A 17,710-nucleotide genomic window follows, 5' to 3' on the forward strand; every position below is an offset into this window, starting at 1 on the left:
CTTCCGCCGATCCCTCTCCGGTCCTTCAGCCACCGCACTGGGGTCTCCTGCTTTCACTCTGCTGCCCTACCACCAAGCCCTGCCTCTGGCAGTAAAACAGTGCCCTGAAGGCTGGGGTTTGGGTATCAGCACTGGGCCTACCTGTCTTCCTCCATCATCCCCAGAATGCACTGCCATTGCACCCAGCACCCCATGCACAGGACATCAGCCATGGGTGGCACCTGCCCCTAGGGATCTGTGGGTGTGGGGCTGTCCTGGTCTGAGGCCAGACAGATCCTCTATTGCCCCTGAAAGGGACAAAAGAATGACACTCACACAAATGGATTACAAAAGTGATGGAAAGTTTAAATGGAAAAGCCATTGGTGTTTTACAGAAACTACAAAGCATAGTGGCAAAGCATACAGAGTCCCTTCCAGCACACCCAAAGGCTCCCAACACTTCCCTTCTCCCCACCTGAGGGTGTACCCAAAACCCCCAGGGCTCTTTCTTCCCACCCCACTGCTAGGCTGGTCTCAGGCCAGGTCTGAGATATCCCCCCCACCTCCTTCTCCTCCTGGCATTAGGCCTAGAGATCCTCCCCCACCATTACCTGACAGGGAGCATCTCCCATGGGAGCAGAGGGAAGAAAGGGGAAGAGAATGACTTTGCAGATGGATTTGTAGGGCAAAGGATTTATGGGTATGAAATACACTGTTTCCTGTGTCCACCTTACTGGGCTGGACCCTCAGGACACAGGAGGTGTAACTGATGTGGCAGTAACAGGAGGCACCCAGGCTGAGCTGCCACAGGGGCAGTGGGCTCAGTAGAATGCAGAGCCTGGGCAATCACAAGGATGCCCAGAGTCAGCGGCCTCCTGCTGCCCCTGGGAAGGAGCTGGGATTCTTACTCTGCCAGCTCCTCCATCACTGCCTGAGCACACGAGCAGGGGCTGAGCAGTGACATCCTCCTATCCCAATGCACTTTTTTTAGTGCTCCACCAAATTTCATTGTACCGCTTAGCTCAATCACAAATTCACCAATTACCCACGAACAAAGGCCCCATTAGTGAAGCAATTAGGATGCCCATTATCAATTACATGCCAATTAGCCATTTCAGCAGCCGTTATGCCATTAGGTTCACCAGTCACAACGTTCCATACGCGAGCTAAAAATCATCACAACCCCTTTATTTTCAAATGCCAAAGAAAACCAGAGGGAAATACACACAACCCAGTAGGCATGGTGTTAGGCAAACAGTGGATGTTTTTACTGCTGGATTATGTTACATGTGGCAGCTAAAATGAAGTTGCTTCTTCTGGAATTTCACATTTTATTTTTGTCTAAAGAAAATGGTTTGTACATTTGAATATTTTTTTCTCCACCCCCCCTCCCCCCAAAAAAAATCTACACTGGAGAACATTATTCTACAGGGAATTTGATTCTCTTCCAGTCTTAGATGGTATGAGGAAAAAATAATCCCATTTTTTCCTAATAAATACCACACCCACATTTTCCCTCTGAGCTGTCTCATGAAGTCCTGGACACTATCTGAAGTCCCACGCCCAAGCAGTATCTCTGGTGTCCAACAAGACTTTCCCAAAGTGCCTAATTTTAGCTCTTGATCCATGATGGAAGCAATAACAGAAGCACTTGCTGAAATCAAAGATGGCCTTAGGATGGAAACAGAAAAAGGTGGAAACTTCAGAAAAGAAATGAAGCCCATGCCTAAAGTAAGAGCTCTAAACTTCTTAGAAGAGAGCTCGTACAGTTGCTGGCAGTTTCTTGCAAAGGTTGGTGAGACACCTTGTGAAACTGATGAAATTTGGCTTCCAGCAGTAGGAACTCTCTGCCAAGGAAATTTGGCTTCCAGCAGTAGGAACTCTCTGCCAAGGAGAGACTTGGGGGTGCTCGTGGACAAAAAGCTCAACATGAGCTCTCAATGTGCACTTGCAGCCCGCAAAGCCAATCAGATCCTGGGCTGCATCAGGAGAAGTGTGGCCAGCAGGTCAAGGGAGGTGATTCTCCCCCTCTACTCAGCTCTGGTGAGACCCCACCCTGGAGTACTGTGTCCAGTTCTGGAGCCCCTATTACAAGAGGGATGTGGAGGTGCTGGAAGGTGTCCAGAGAAGGGCCACGAGGATGATCAGAGGGCTGGAGCACCTCTCCTATGAGGACAGACTGAAGGAGTTGGGGCTGTTCAGTCTGCAGAAGAGAAAGCTCCGAGGTGACCTAATTGTGGCCTTCCAGTGTCTGAAGGGGGCCTACAGGAAGGCTGGGGAGGGACTTCTCAGGATCTCAGGTAGTGATAGGACTAGAGGGAATGGAATGAAGCTGGAGGTGGGGAGATTCAGGCTAGATGTGAGGAGGAGGTTCTTCCCCATGAGAGTGGTGAAGCCCTGGAATGGGTTGTCCAGGGAGGTGGTCGAGGCCCCGTCCCTGGAGGTGTTTAAGCCCAGGCTGGACGAGGCTCTGTCCAGCCTGATCTAGTGTGGGGTGTCCCTGCCCATGGCAGGGGGGTTGGAACTAGATGATCCTTGTGGTCCCTTCCAACCTTGACTGATACTATGATACTAAGGTTGAGCTTCTCAGCCTTTCCCCTTTGCTGGCATCACAGACATGGTTTCTACTTAAATACAGCCACTATTTCAGGTAGAAATACTTGACCATCTATTGCCTGGACTGTGTAGGAATGAGGTATCTTTAGGAGCTGAAGGTTTTTACCAGATGTAGTTGAAACTCAGTGTACATACCCATGTGTCTCCCTGAGGTGGGGGACAACAAGGGAAAAAAAAAGGAAAGCTTTGTGGCCAAGAGGTTGGTGTAGAGCTAATGAGTATGCCTGTGTTTGGGAAGGGGACAGAGTCTGTGTTTGAGAAGGGGTCTGTTACCTGAGTAGTCAAGGTCTAACTTTAGCACTGAATACAGGATGTAGAAGCCCCAGCTGCCTGGTGAGCAGAGGGAGAGGAAGGGCTCACCCCACCCCCACCCCAACTGCCCACAAGACATGATTACCTGTAAGGGTGTGTGCGGGAATGAGCTTGTCCCCCAGGGGGACACCAAAGAGGGTATCAGCAGACGTCTGTCATATATCATTAGTGAAATAGCTTTCAGAAGCTTGGTTTGCAGGGAGGGAAGGAGCACTTCTCACAGCTGTGGAATTCACCCTCCAGCCTGAAGCTACCCTTCTGTCAGCCTCTCCCGAAAAGAAGCAGCTACTGCTGCAGGAGGTAAAATTTCACTGTACAAAACCTGGCATGGGTTATGGATGTCTGAAACCTGTATCTAATGCTCAGGGTGGTAAGACACATTTGACTCTGCTTCCTGACACTGTGGCTTGACTGGGAAAAAATGATAAAGCAGAAAGAAATGTCACTCCTGCTAGAAGGCAGGCTGAAGTCTCTCAGTGATGGCCCTGGGCAGAAATCAATCCTGCTCCAAAATGGATGGTGATACTTGCCACTTTCTGAAGAAAAGACAACCAACCCACATTGGAAAAGAGCAAACCTAGAACTGCAAAGGGTTGTTTTTTCCTCCCTGCAAAACACCTCCCATTTTTCAGATCTGACTAGCTGATCTGCAGCAATGGGAGCATGACTACTGAGTGCAGTCAGGAGCAGTGAGCAGAAAGTGGATCCTGGCTCAAACTGAGCACTTATTAAACCAGGCACAGTAATGAAGCCAAAGGCAATAGGGTCCAAAACTAATTCAGCTGCCTAATTGGCCTCTGCTGGAGACAGTGTCTGGGGAATATGCACCTGTCCAAAAAAGGAGATGTCTATGTTGTAAAGCTGAATCTCTGGAATTCAAAGCAGAAGTGTGGAAAGCCAAGAGAGTGGTGTGGATTTCATCTTGGCTATCAGCTGGAAGTATTAGCCTTGGAACATATCTTACGAGATCAGGCTCTGGAAACGTCCTTTAAAGATATGGCCCCCATGAAATAAATAATATTCAGACAGCTGGCTTGGGCCAAGCAGTGGCAAAATGCCACAATAATAACACTATTAAAAAAATCACAGTAGCAAAACAGAGAGAGTGAAAACCTGTTTCAGAAGTTAGGGAATAACATTTTCTAGGGTACAAAATGATTGAGAACTTTTTTCCTACCAGTAACAAAGAGCAGACACACAAAGCAACACAAAAGACACAGCATGGAACCAGCAACACTCACCCCACAGACCTGCACTCTTGTAGGATTTCACAGGGGTTTTGCTTATATAACAAAATACTTCTAAGTTCTCAGAGTACCAGCACCACCAGTTTCCAATCAATTTGCTTTGCAGACTCCAGAGCTGTGGGGACCAGGTGTAGCAAGCTGAAGCCCACTGACAATATTTGCCTCTCCACGGCTGCCTGTCCTGGACCCCTATAAGCCAGGGGTCTACAGGATGTGGATTGAATATTTCTGAGCCATGTGGTGGGAAAACCTCTCCTGCTCACACCTGCTGAGGCTTGGTGGTCTGCACAAGACACCTTAAAACTACCATGGCACCCCTCTGCTTCCTATCTACTACCCAAGGAAGCAGCAGGGGCTGAGGGCTCAGTAAGGTTTCATGATGAGTGGGTTAGCACTAAACACTAAAGGTATTTGTTGGGGATTATTGACACAATAGTAGCACAAACATAGAATGGCTTAAGTTGGAAGGGACCTAACAGATCCAAACCCCGTGCCATGGGCAAGAATGCCTCTCAACTAGACCTGGTTACCCACGGCCTCATCCAATCTGGCCTTGAACACCTCCAGGGAGGGGTATTCACAACTACTCTGGGCAACGTATTCCAGAGTCTCACCAGGCTTGCACTGAAGGACTTCCTAAGATCTAGTCTAAAGCTACTCTCCCTCAGCTTAAAACCATTCCCCCTAGTCCTGTAGCTGGACACCCTTACTAGAAGTCCCTCTCCAGCTTTCCTGTAGGCTCCCTTCAGGTATTGGAAGGCAGTTATGAATTTTCCCCAGAGTTTCCTCCAGGCTGAACAGCCCTAGCTCCCTCAGTGTATCCTTATGGCAGAGGTGGTCCAGCCCTTCAATCATCCTTGTGGCCTTCCTCTGGACTTGCTCCAACATACAACTGTGTATCTGTATGTGGGCTCTGGGAGAGATCCTGGAGAAGTATCAGGATCATCTTGTCCCTCCTTGTTGTCCTGGGCTTTGGTAAAGGATTGACATGCAGGAAGAGAGCTGCTGAGAAATGCACGACCACTGTTAAAAACCCGCTGCAGGCCAAGCCTGCCAAGCGAGCAAAGAAGTTCAAGTCTGACATGTGCCTCCACACCCTTGAAATAACCTTCCTTCCAGAAGGGTTGGACATGGGTCAGCTTGTCTCCACCGACAATGAGGGTGGACACAGAGGCTGCAGTGTCTGTTTTTGCTTGTAGAATGCACACCCAGTGGGTTTACTGGCAGCTCTGATGCCCCAAATAAATAAATGAATAAATAATAACACCAGACAGGCACAACAACTGTGCTCCAGCTGGAATCGTACTGGCCCTGCTTGAAGCATCAGCATGTAAAGGAAAGAATTTCATTCCCCTGAGAGGCAAGCCATAAAAACATATGATAGAATCAGCCATGAAAGAGGTAGACTAGCAAGGACTTGATTTCCAGCCTCTTCTCCAAAGGCCTGGGGCTGAAATAACACAGGTTGCACTCAGGTACCTTCACAACTGCACGTGGAATGCTTGCACAAGACCAGAGTGCATCTGTTCTGGCTGGTCCTCATTTCTTGCTTTCATGAACAAAAAGCATCCCTGTTTAGGCTCCATATGCACAATGGAATGATAATGGAAAGAAACCTTTTTCACACGTTCTTCAGCGCTGCATCTGTACTCAGTGCCTCAGTCACGAGGTTGCTTTTGCCGTCCTGCCTTTGCAGCTCCAGTACGGCAGGGCTGTTGATAATGACAAAAGTATCTTTGATCTCCTTTCCTGGAAGCTCCACTTTGCTCCTCTGTGGGTTGAGTTTCCCAGAATAGAGATAGTCAATGTAGTTTTCAGGCTTGCTGGAAACAATATTGCTGAGCATCATGACAAAGAGAAGAAAGCCAAAAAAGCCAACGATGATGAGGATGTAAAAAGAGGCCATTATTTCTTCTTGTATCTCCAAGGCTGGGTTGCTGTAATTATTGAATCGAAGAGTCTTCTTTTGTTCTACATACATGTGGAGCAAATTTGGCATGACTGAGCTGCTGTTTGTGTGGTTGCTGAGAGTCATCTTACACCTCCAGCCTGGCTGCAAAAGCTAAGCAAAACAAAGCAGAACAGAAGAACCAACTTAGCTGGTTAGCTCACACCCATCCTTTAGTTTCTTTTAGCTCAGGTTCTTTACAGTGTTTCCTCTCTGCTGTGTAGCTAACTGCAGTGGGCTATCCTCTAGCTGCACATCTTGCATGCAGAGAGCCAAGGTGGAAGTCAGTGGTAAGTTAGCACAAGAATTCAGAGGATCAAAAGCTGTTGCGCTCTGCATGAAAGACATGCCTGTGCATGCATGGGCATGTTCTGCTCCCTTCTGACTTTGTTTTGCTGGTGATGTGCTGTCAGAACAGGGACATGGGAATAACACTGCCAATTCCAGCAACAATCTCAGTGGAAACAGGATAAGTCATTCTTAGTGTAATTCAGACAATAAACACCTCTAAAGGGAGAGAAGAGCAATACTGGTACTATAGCCCTGGCTCCTGAGTGGAAGTTCTCTCTAAAACATCTGTGGTTAAACCTGCTGAATTGAAAATAAGTCTTGGGAAGGAGTCAAAATAATTTGAACTGATGTAAGTTTGTTATCTTGCTGAGGTGGAAATTTGAGAGAGAAATCATTCCTGCCAAACTGTGTTTCTTGAGGTTGTCTGATTTTTCTTTGTGATTTTTTTTTCCCCAAGTCATTTTTAGCACAAGAGAAGCTTAAATCGTTGCCTCTGAGCGAAACACAAAATCCTTCCATTCTGAAAACTCTTAAAATAAAAAGCTTTGACTCCATCTCCCAACCCCACATCCAAGAGTTTAGCTTTATCTTTTGGCAGCAACAATTTTCCACTTTTGATACAAATCTATGTGCGATTTTTGTTCTCCGAAATCCCCTTCTTTGGGAGGTATGTGATAATCTGGGAAAAGCTTTGTGCAGATCTGCCCAGGATGTCTTACCCAGCTGTAAATAGAACCCAAGAGTTTCATCCCAAATGTGGAACTTTTTGCTAATTTAAAGTCATTTGCTTCCCCTGTCGTACTTTACCTTGCTTTGCAGCCAGTGCTAATTAAGCTGTGTAGCTTTCCTGTTGCAGAAGGTCTGTGCAAACTGAGGCTACAACCCAGCATGCTGCAATAAGAGCTCTAGTGATTTACAGTACCTGAGGCTTTGACTTTTCCCTTAAATATTATACACAAAAGCATTTGAAGAGCTAGATATGAGTAACTGAATTAAAAACTCTGGCAAGTTTCAGATGGAGACTCAGGAGAGCTCCCTCAGAGCAGCTCTGCCTGCCAATTACCCCAGAGACACTTGGCAGTATCAAAACGAGGGCTACCCTTGGAAAAGATGGTGCCTTGAACCCCAGGTCAGGGCAGCCAGTATCCCTAGCTGGCAGCCTCCTTCCTGTTCTCATCCTGCTTGCAGGCACTGGTGGCAGGAGATATTTTATCTTCCCTCCTCGTGCCTCACACTGGGGTGTTCACTACTCCTGACTCAGGGAAGTCAGGCATTTCCTCTCTGGTTCCAGCTAGGATGAGCCCTCACCAGTCCGCTGAAGTGCCAGCTGGGTGTCTGAAATTGCCTGAACATCCTGGATGATTAAGGTTAGCTATTCCTGGTTAGGTTTCCTCCTTCTTGCAACTACTACCTTTTAATGAATTTGTTTACCCTGCTGGCTGGGTTGTGACTGGTCTGCCTGGAATCTATTAATAGCCAAATAACCACGGCAGGTGGCTGTGTGAGTCTAATGCAGGGATTACATGGGACCCATCTGTAGAGGCATGCTGAGTTTTACAACTGCTGCATGGCAGCTGTAAGAGGGGAATATGGTGAAATGCAGCAACAGTGGGAGCATGGGACCGCAGGGTTCAGGTAGAGCATAGCTTTTAACTAACCAGGATTTTGTGGTCTGTCCAGAAAAACAGAAAGGCAAGATTCCTTCCAGATTCCAAGCCAGATACAAGTAAACTCTCTAGAGATGACAAAACTCTTCCCCAGCCCAATGTAGCTACATCTGCTTGGCTGCAGTAGAAGTCAGTGATAACAGTACACTGCAGAAGTGAAATCTGTCTTGCTCATCTGCTTTCAGAGGGCACAATTGTGAAGAAGACAAAAAAGTGATATGCCTTGGCTGAACACTAGGTGAAATTTCATTCTGAAAAAGATTTGCTGAAAGTAAATTGATTTCTGATAATATTTTCTCTGTTGCTCCCAAACCTCCCATTTCCCTTTTCTGCCTCTCCAGCCTGTTGTGCTATATTGGCTGCTTTGGGGGTTGTGACTGATGCCAGAAGTTGAGACATACACCAGTGGTCTTTACTCTTCTTGATGGATGAAGTTCCTAACTTCCTGCAATCCCACTGCAAAAAACCAACCAAACAAAAAAAATAACCACACAACCCAGGCTCTGCTCACCCCCAGACTATCCTGTAGCCAGCTGCCACAGCTATGCTCACCTGCTATGACATAACAGTGCTTTAAACCCTGTTCATTACTTCTAGTGCCTACTGCAGCCCACATTTTATTGAGGGACTTTTCTGCACTCATTGCATTGCTTTATGGCCACCTCAAGCTCTTCTACATGCCCTCAGAGACTGGACAGCGTCCAGAGGGACTGTCCTTCTCACATCTGGGAAGATGATCTCCAGCTTCACAATGCCCTTTGGAGTCTCTTGCCATGGGCTTCCTGACTCCTGTCACTGATGGAGCGGGGTTGGTCCTTCAGTGATGTGTGCAAATTGCTGGGGGTTTTAAAATTAATACAAAAGCACAGTTCTTTGGCATGCAGTTCCTCAGACACTGCTTTCTAAGGAATACATTATTTTCTGCTCTAGAACAGTGAAACTAGTTCAATACTACACTAGCACTTAGAATATCCCCATGTGTGGGTATTGCTGAGCCATGTGCTGCTTCACTATATTAACATCCTGTCTGTACAGCAAATATTTTGGGGGAGGAAACGTGTATTTATGCTTTCCTGTTCGTTTTCTCTCCCATGCAAAGCACAACATAAAAACAACACAACAGGTACCAATCCTCAAAAACAATAATGAGAGGGTTGAGCAAGCCAAAAGGTCAGAGTATCACCCACTAACTGTAACAGCTGCCTAATTCTCCTGGTTCACACAGAACAATGGGGATTTTTAACCAGCAGGCTGTGAGGATCAAGCAGGCAGGCAGAACCTGAGCTTTCACCCCAAAATGAGAATGAAGTCATCTAGGTTAGGATCTGACTTCTTGTGGCATAAATGGCTGCTGTTGTGCCACACCAGGCCTCTGGGGGAGAGAAAACAGGCTTCAGGTGGTTTTGGACAAAAAAAGCTGTGTGGCATTTGTCTGCATGCACACTCCCCCTTCCCCCTACCTGCAGACAATGCTAGAAAGATACTGGGATGCCACATTAGCACTCCTCCCAAGCTTCAAACATTGATACTTTTACCCCATTGCCATATTAAATACACAGGTTAGAAATCAGCCTTTTTTTTTCCCCCATGATAGGACTCATCCCCTTTCTACCAACTTCCCTCTCCACCGTTTATCCACAAGTTAAGGATGGCTTTTCACGACATGGTTTAATGGCCATGGTGGTGCTAGGCTGATGGTTGAACACATCCCTAGAGTGGGGATGTGTCCCACAAGTCTAGGAATCTATGGCTGTTTTTCCACTTTCACCATTTTCTACCTGTGTGACGTGTGTTCCACACACATCAACTAGAGGTATACACCACTGTTGTCTCATGAGTAAGCATAAATCCATGCCCACACATATGTGTGCATAAGCTCCTCTTCCCTACACACACACAAACATGTGTTGAAATATAAAAGCACCCGTGAAGCTACATCTGTAATGCCATATCCAGCTAGCTTTTAAAGAGCTGACTAGTAGCTTTGATGTTAAACAGAGCTGATGGTCAGAGAAGGGCACTTCAGGGATAAAAAGAAAATAAAAAAGCAGTAAATGTAACCAAAATAATGGACAAGATTGAAATTAAAATTTAGACCAGTGCCTACTTATCCCTAGATGAAGGAAATTGCAGACACCCCAAGCATCATAACAACAACTATGAAATGTACCTATCAAAAAGCTTACTTACATGCAGACCTGGCTCTGTCCTGGGAGCAGCAACTCTTCCAGCTTGATCCTAGCTAGCCGACCACTGCATTTAACTATTTAAGGAGCATAGGAGAGGAGTGGCCTCTGCTTCTTGCCTCTAGCAAGTAATCACAGGCACATTATGTATGAGGGAGTGTCAGCAAAGCAATGTGGTAACAGGTTACAATGGGCCTGTGAGCCTCCTACTGCATGGGTGCTCCAGACAAGTGGCCCTATCTGTTCTCTTATCATGCAGGGGGGGAGAATAGCATGAGTGAAGGCTCAGTTGCCTCAATACTGGGCAAAATAAATCATAAAGTCTTCTCTGGGAGGGTGCTTCCTGCTGGTCAGGGCCCTTGTAAGAGTGGATTGTGAGCCTGAGGTAATTTTGGTTATTCATCATAGATCTGTCATTTTTAAAGTTAGAGGCACTCAGAAAGAAAGTGTCCTAATTCCTCCCCCCTCATCAGCAACAACTGGCTGATGCCACCCCCACATGCCACAGAAAAGAGACTCTGCTGCTGTGCCTCTTGTTCAGTGTGCACCTACAGCCCTGCTCATCCTCCTTTACCCTTCTGGGGAAAGAACGGGGAAAGAAAGTAGCCAGGAACAGGAAAGAGGATGCCGGATGAAGCAACCTCACTATCTTTCATCTTGTATTCTCCTGCCCCAAACTCTGATATCCTGTTTTGCCAGCTGGGCATGGGTGTTTTACTCCTTTCATACACCCTCTCCATGGCAAAACAACATGAGTTACACCCCTTCATGGACAAGTCCCCTTTCAAGATCAACACCAAACACCAACTTGTGGCTTGCAACATCTCTAATTTAACTCGGACTTCGCCATGGGAGACACGGACAGCTGCTGTTCCGGGGTTACTTTGTGCAACCAGAACAAGTGAAGGCAGCTGAGGGAGGAGGAGAGCTCATGCTAAAGACGCTGTTTTTCCTTCTGTGGAAAGCAGGAGGGAGGAGGACTGTTAAAGGCAAGGGTAAGCAGGGCCCCACAGCAGCAGGGTATGCCTGCCTTTGGGAAGTAGCAGCAGCTATTGCTATTAAATCACAGTCAGACAGATTCATAAATCTTCCTGTGGGACTCAGTTCAAACCACTTATTTTTTATGTCTAATCTTTGCTGGATAACACACAGTCCTTTGACAGTACCAGCGGCTTATTAGGTGAGCTGTACATTTGGCTAACAAGCGCAGAATGAAGAAGAAATCAGAAGTGGGAAGCTACTGGTTGAAGGAAAGGAGACCTGAGGGCTCCCACACAGCAAGACAGTGGGGAAAAAGAGAGGTTGGGTGAACTCTCTCACATGCCTTCCCCCATCTGTGTATAATCCCCACTGCACCAGACTGCCAGAGTTGTTTTGCACCTAACCCCCCACTCTCAGAGCAAAATGCGATGCTAAAAGTATTACTGGTTTAAAGTCACAGGCCCTCTAAGAGCCAAAACCCCAGCAGATAGCATGAAACATCATCAGGCCTGTCTGCCTGGACCAGGTAGAGCCAGAGACTTGGGCTGTCTGAATGAGCTGGCAGGACACTATGCATACCCAGGTGGAGGTGCTGTGAAGAGCTGGGAAGCAGCGTGGCTGGGTCAGCACAGCCCCATAGCATGGCTCACTCACTGGCTTCCCTGCAGGGCTAGTCATGTTAGACCCAGGGCTACAGTGAAGTTACTGTCTTGTTTCCAGTCTTGGAGGAAGTATGGTCAGGGCTAGGGAAAGGTGAGCTTCACACCTTGCCCTTTTGCCCTACATAGCTCCTGTCCAGCTCCTGTCCCCACCCCTCCGCTTACCTGGAGTATAGAGATGGAAAACCTACCTGTTTTCATACCTCTTCCCTAGATTTGTTGGTCTCTTTTTTTTTTCAAAACAAAAACAAGTATTCAAGTATAAATACTGATAACAAACCCCTTGGTGATGATTGACATCTGATCACCTGCACAACACTGGCGTATAAGCAACACTAGCATACAGAATACAGAATTAACCAGCTTGGAAAAGACCTTAGAGTTCATCAAGTCCAACCTATCATCCAACACCATCTAATCAAGTCAACCATGGCCCTAAGTGCCTCATCCAGTCTGGTTTTAAACACTTCCAGGGATGGTGACTCCACCACCTCCCTGGGCAGCTCATTCCAATGGCCAATCTCTCTTTCTGTGAAGAACTTCTTCCTAACATCCAGCCTAAACCCCCCCCACCGCAGCTTGAGACTGTGTCCTCTTGTTCTGGTGCTGGTTGCCTGGGAGAAGAGACCAACCCCCACCTGGCTACAACCTCCCTTCAAGTAGTTGTAGACAGCAATGAGGTCAGCCCTGAGCCTCCTCTTCTCCAGGCTAAGCAACCCCAGCTCCCTTAGCTGCTCCTCATAGAGCATGTGCTCCAAACCCCTCACCAGCTTTGTTGCCCTTCTCTGGATGTGTTCCAGCAACTCAACATCTTCCTTAAACTGAGGGGCCCAGAACTGGACACAGTACTCAAGGTGTGGCCTAACCAGTGCTGAGTACAGAGGCAGAATGACTTCCTTGCTGAAGGTGGGATTTGTTTCACTGCCTGGGACTCTGGGGAACTTCCCTGCTTAGTGAGGAGTGATAGATAGCCGTGGACAACGGTGAGTCTGTCTCTTAGCACAACATGCCCCCAAGCTTGCTTGCTAATGATTGTGATTAACATCAGCATCTAACATGATGACAATAAAAACACTGTGAGATAGACTCACCCCTCAGTCATACCAAGGAAAAGGATGTAGGATTCCTATTTGTCTTTCTAAGGCAGGACAGCAAGGAACCCAGGTCACCCAGATAAAACATCCAGATACCATTCCCAGTAATGAAAACTAGGAGCTGGGGTTCGGGGGACAAAGAGGGAGGGGAGGTGGGGTATAGGTGAGAAGGGGGCAGGAGGTGGAGCTAAGTGGGGTGACAGGAATTATAGTGGTACATCACAGGACTGAATCCCATTGCAGTGTGGACAGAGAGAAGCGTGTAGCTACAACCATGTCCCTTGACCAGGAACAAGCACTCAGCACCTGCCTAATGGTGACAGCTTCCTTCCTCCTCCCACAGCCCTGGAAGTCCATGGTGATGCCAGGTAACACCTTTCTTTTAAAAAGGAATGAAGGATGAGGGAACAGGTTTGGAGCACCAACATAAAAGCAGGGCCAGAAAAGGTAATTCTGACAGCCTTTCAGTGAAGGCATATGAACCCTGGAATAAGGAAACAACACACACCAGCAAGGCTCTTTTAGTAATATTTTTGTTCAAATGTTGGACTTCAGAGTGTTGCCAACTGTGTAGGGAGAATCAAAGCCCTGGAGGGGATGTAGTAGCTGGTGGAAATGGAAAGAATCTTCTCAATTCCCCTCTTCTGGGACCAAAGGAGTGTATGCAGGACATGACCAAGCCAGGCAGATGTCTCTAAAATCCTAGGAGTTTGAGTGAGCCAGAATAGAGGAATCATCATACTACTGAAGTGCCTGGACAAGCCCAGAAAAGCTTCAGACTTGAAGCATTTTCCATGCACACTTTCCTCTGCAGCGTGCTAGCTTGTTTTCCATGCTCTCACCCCCATGGGATATAAGGTGGATCATGTCTTCAAGTGATATTTCCTGTTGAGCCAGAGTGACCTGCCTGCCTTGGAGGAAGTGGGATGAAGGAATGTCTGGCTCTAAGATGAGCGATGAAGCATTCCTCACGTGGCCAAGTCCTGCAAACAGACCACACTGGTCACTGGGGACAGTGGGGTAGTCAGGACCTGAACCCCATGTGGTTCCTTGCATGCTAGCCCTGTGACTTCACCAAAAAAAGGGAAAGAATCTAGGTCATGCCCTGACAGGCATTTCTTTCAGGAATGAGGCATACCCAAGACAGGGATGCTGTGGGGTGCCCCTTCTCCAGCCATCCTCCTAGGAGTTGCTGTTGGCTGAAGAGCCCCAAGCTGGCTCAGAGGCAGGCTTTGCTCGCCCATGAGGCAAGGTGCACAGTACCCAGGAAGCTGGCGTTAGAGTTAGGGTGCTCTGAAGGCAACTGGAAGGACCAGCATTGGGAGAGAAATATGTTGAATTTGCAGAGAGTTATGCAAAACCAGGAGAGGATTTGTTAGAGTAGTGAGCTATTTTAGGTAGAAAACTTGTCCCTAGGACCCTGGTTGGGCAGGGCAATAATCCTCTGTGTTCTTCTGCCAGTTTCCTCTTGGTGGTGGCTGAGTCACCTTGGCTTCCTGGAAGAGGTTAAGAAGGAGCACTCACTGGTGGTGGCTGAGGGTGAGGGCTGCAGCTATTGCCCCCAGTACAAGGCAGTGCATGTTGCCTTTCACATAGGTCAGACCATGTCACAAACCACACTGCCCAAGCTTCCAGGGCTGAAAATGAGCTGGAGCTTTCATTTTGCTGTTGCAATAGCAGGCCTTGGGCTAGTCCTGGTTATCTGGCGACCTGTTTCTCTCTCTCCATGCCCAAGTGCAGGTGTGAGAAAAAGCCTGTCTGAATCCCTGAGTATTTCTGCAAAACACTACCACAGCCCTGACTGTACACTGGGGCTCAGTGGAAACAGCATGGTGCTGGCACATCAGGGCAAGGGTCTCTACTCCGTGCCCATGCACTGCACTGCAGCCATATGACTCACTCCTCCTTGTTTTTTCCTGCAGGACTTTTACATATTCCCAACACTCCTCCTCAGTTCTCAGGGGAGAATGCTGAAGAGCTACTTGTACACTGAATACATCAGATGAAAGGAAAGAGCTTCTGCCTTCTGTGAGATATGCAGTGTGAGTCAGATGGCAAAAAATTATGTTATTAGACATCGTATTGCAAATTATTCTGATGGGAAAAAATTCAGGCAGTTAAGTTTAGGCTCTTTGTTTCTTTCTTCCTTTTTTTTTCCTAGCTTTTCCAACATTTGTTTGCTGATCCTTCTAAATGCATTTAGCTTTCTCAGTACTCCAGTGTAGCAGACCTCCACGGCTTTTGCTGCTCTTCTATCATACTCAGACTCTCCCTTTGCCAGGAGATTTCATTTTCTAATGCTCCCTGCTGTAACCCCACATTACTGGAGGCAGCTGTGGGACCTGTCCTCTTGCAACAGGATGCACTTCTTACAAAAGATGTGCTAAGCACTGTGGGCTCATCTGTGCTGCCTCGCTTGATTTATTTCGCGTGTGGGCTCTGCGCAGCTGTAACCGCTTCAGGAGCTGGATGTCCAAGGGTCGTGTCCAGGTTTTGCTGCTTGTGACTCACCTACTGAAGTTCTGAGTATTGTCCTTTAATTGTATCTGTGAAGCAAATTTATTTCTTGTTGTCTGATGTTCACGTTTTTGGCTCCTGCCCAAATATCTGGTAATACGATCCCAGCAGTGTCACCTCCAGGACAGCCATAAAAGCCATTGCCACTCCCATCCTGTGCTTCACATCCTGTTTCCACCAGAGGCTACACATTAAGGAGCTCTTGCAGAAGACAACATCACCCTGGGACAATCTGAGCCAGCCTGCAGCAGTGTCTGCTGTTGACATCGGAGGACAAGAGGTGCTGTCCCCTGAGGAGAGTGTGAGCAGGACAGCCAAGCACAGTGGGGCACCGAGGACTGGCATCACCTGTGATGAAACTTCACAGAGACTTTTTTCTCTCTTGTGTTTCTCTCCTCATTGCAGTGAGACATCAGAGTAGGTGGAAGAGAAGGGCACAGAGAGGTCTAACAACATTGGAGAAGAACTTTTGTTTGTTGCCCTGTGACTGCAGCCACTGGCAGAGATGCAGCTGTGACAGGGTTGTTACCCTTCAGGGTATTATTTCTGGATTATCACTGTAAAGAGCTTCTTAGACACTGACATTTATAAAACCATAGACTGGGCATCTGGGAACAGATGTCTGGGCTCTGCCCAAAATGTTGCAGAAAGAGTTGTCAGCAGAGGAGGAGCATTTGTGTAGAGTCATGATCTAGGGAGGCACCTGGGTATGGTCACACATGACAGTATAGGCCCAGGCAGTTTGATAGGCTGCCCCATCTTGTCGTTATCACCGTAATTGCCTGTTTCCTCTTCTCCTTCCCATGAAGATTTCCAGATCAAATGTGCCAGTCTGAACCACTTGCACTGGGGTTTAACATGTTTCCTCAGAGCAGGCCAGAAGCATGCTCCCATATCACTGGCCACCAACCTGTATACACTAGTCTGGTCCCTGCAGTAGGTCCAGGCTTGCCCTCCTCATTGAAAGGAAGCTGTGATGTGGAATAAGGCCACAAACCCATCTGATAAATACATCAGGTCACAGCATTCCTTTTCTCCTTTTCTAAAATTTCACAGATTACTCAATCAATTCTCTACAAATCTCCAAAAGTACTACCTGCTCCTGTGGATAAACAAAGTGGAGAGCCCAGATGCAGGGTATTGCACTGCCCATGTCATAGCGGGGGGACAAAAGTGTGGCTCAGTTGGTAGTGCATAAGACCCTTAATGGGAAGGTCGTGAGTTCAAGCCTGCAGTGGGCAGTAGTGTCCTCCCTACTCTAGTCATGTGGTCTGTGGTGACAGGTTGGACTCAATGATCTTTGAGGTCTCTTCCAACCTTAGTGATACTGAATACTGAATTTCCCAGTGCAGAATGTTGGTGAAGAAAGAGGAAGGAAGCAGCAGGAAGTGGCAGGAAGGCAGGCAGGAAGGCAGGAAGGCAAAGCCATCATGATGCCCCTCTTACCCAGGTCCTTTACATCTTAGTGAGAGAGCTAGGAAGCAGGTGTGGGGTTTTGGCATGGCTGCTGGTCCCTGTGAGCAGCTACTGGATGGATTCATTGCCATTTAACTTGTGTGACAATTACCTTTGCTGTTACTGCAGTTATGCCTTGGGTTCCACATGCTGTGCCCCCAAGTGCCAAATACACAGCATGACAAGTTAGTTTTGCTCATTTTTTTTCCTTGCTACCTGTGGTGGGTTGAAATTGCTCCCCAACTAATTTGAGAGGATTACTCCCCCAAAATAAAATTGCCAGACTAGCTCAGTGGGATGGAAGCAAATGAAGCTATGTTTACAAGCAAAAATACAATCTAGAAATATGAAATGTAATTAATATGTACAAAAGATACAAGAGTTACATATATTTACAGTATCACTAAAGTTGGAAGAGACCTTGAGGATCATCGAGTCCAACCTGTCACCACAGACCTCCTGACTAGACCATGGCACCAAGTGCCACATCCAATCTCCTCTTGAACACCTCCAGAGATGGTGACTCCACTTACAATCTATAAACAACACAAGAACCCCACTGGACAAAACCAGGGGGTTACCAATAGCTTCCCCCTCTCTGCACCCCTGTACAAGGGAAAACAGAAAAGCAAAGAGTAGCTTCTTAGTACTTAGCCACAACAAAGGAATGCAACCAAAATCAAGCTGGCAGAAGCAACCAGCTACTATCTGCTAGAGCGAAGAAGCTGAGAAAGATAAAGAGTTCATTTTCTACAACT

This window comes from Melanerpes formicivorus, unplaced genomic scaffold, assembly GCF_026170545.1.
Source record: "Melanerpes formicivorus ecotype bairdi unplaced genomic scaffold, bMelFor1.0.p_v2 SCAF_529, whole genome shotgun sequence".
Lineage (NCBI taxonomy): Eukaryota > Metazoa > Chordata > Aves > Piciformes > Picidae > Melanerpes > Melanerpes formicivorus.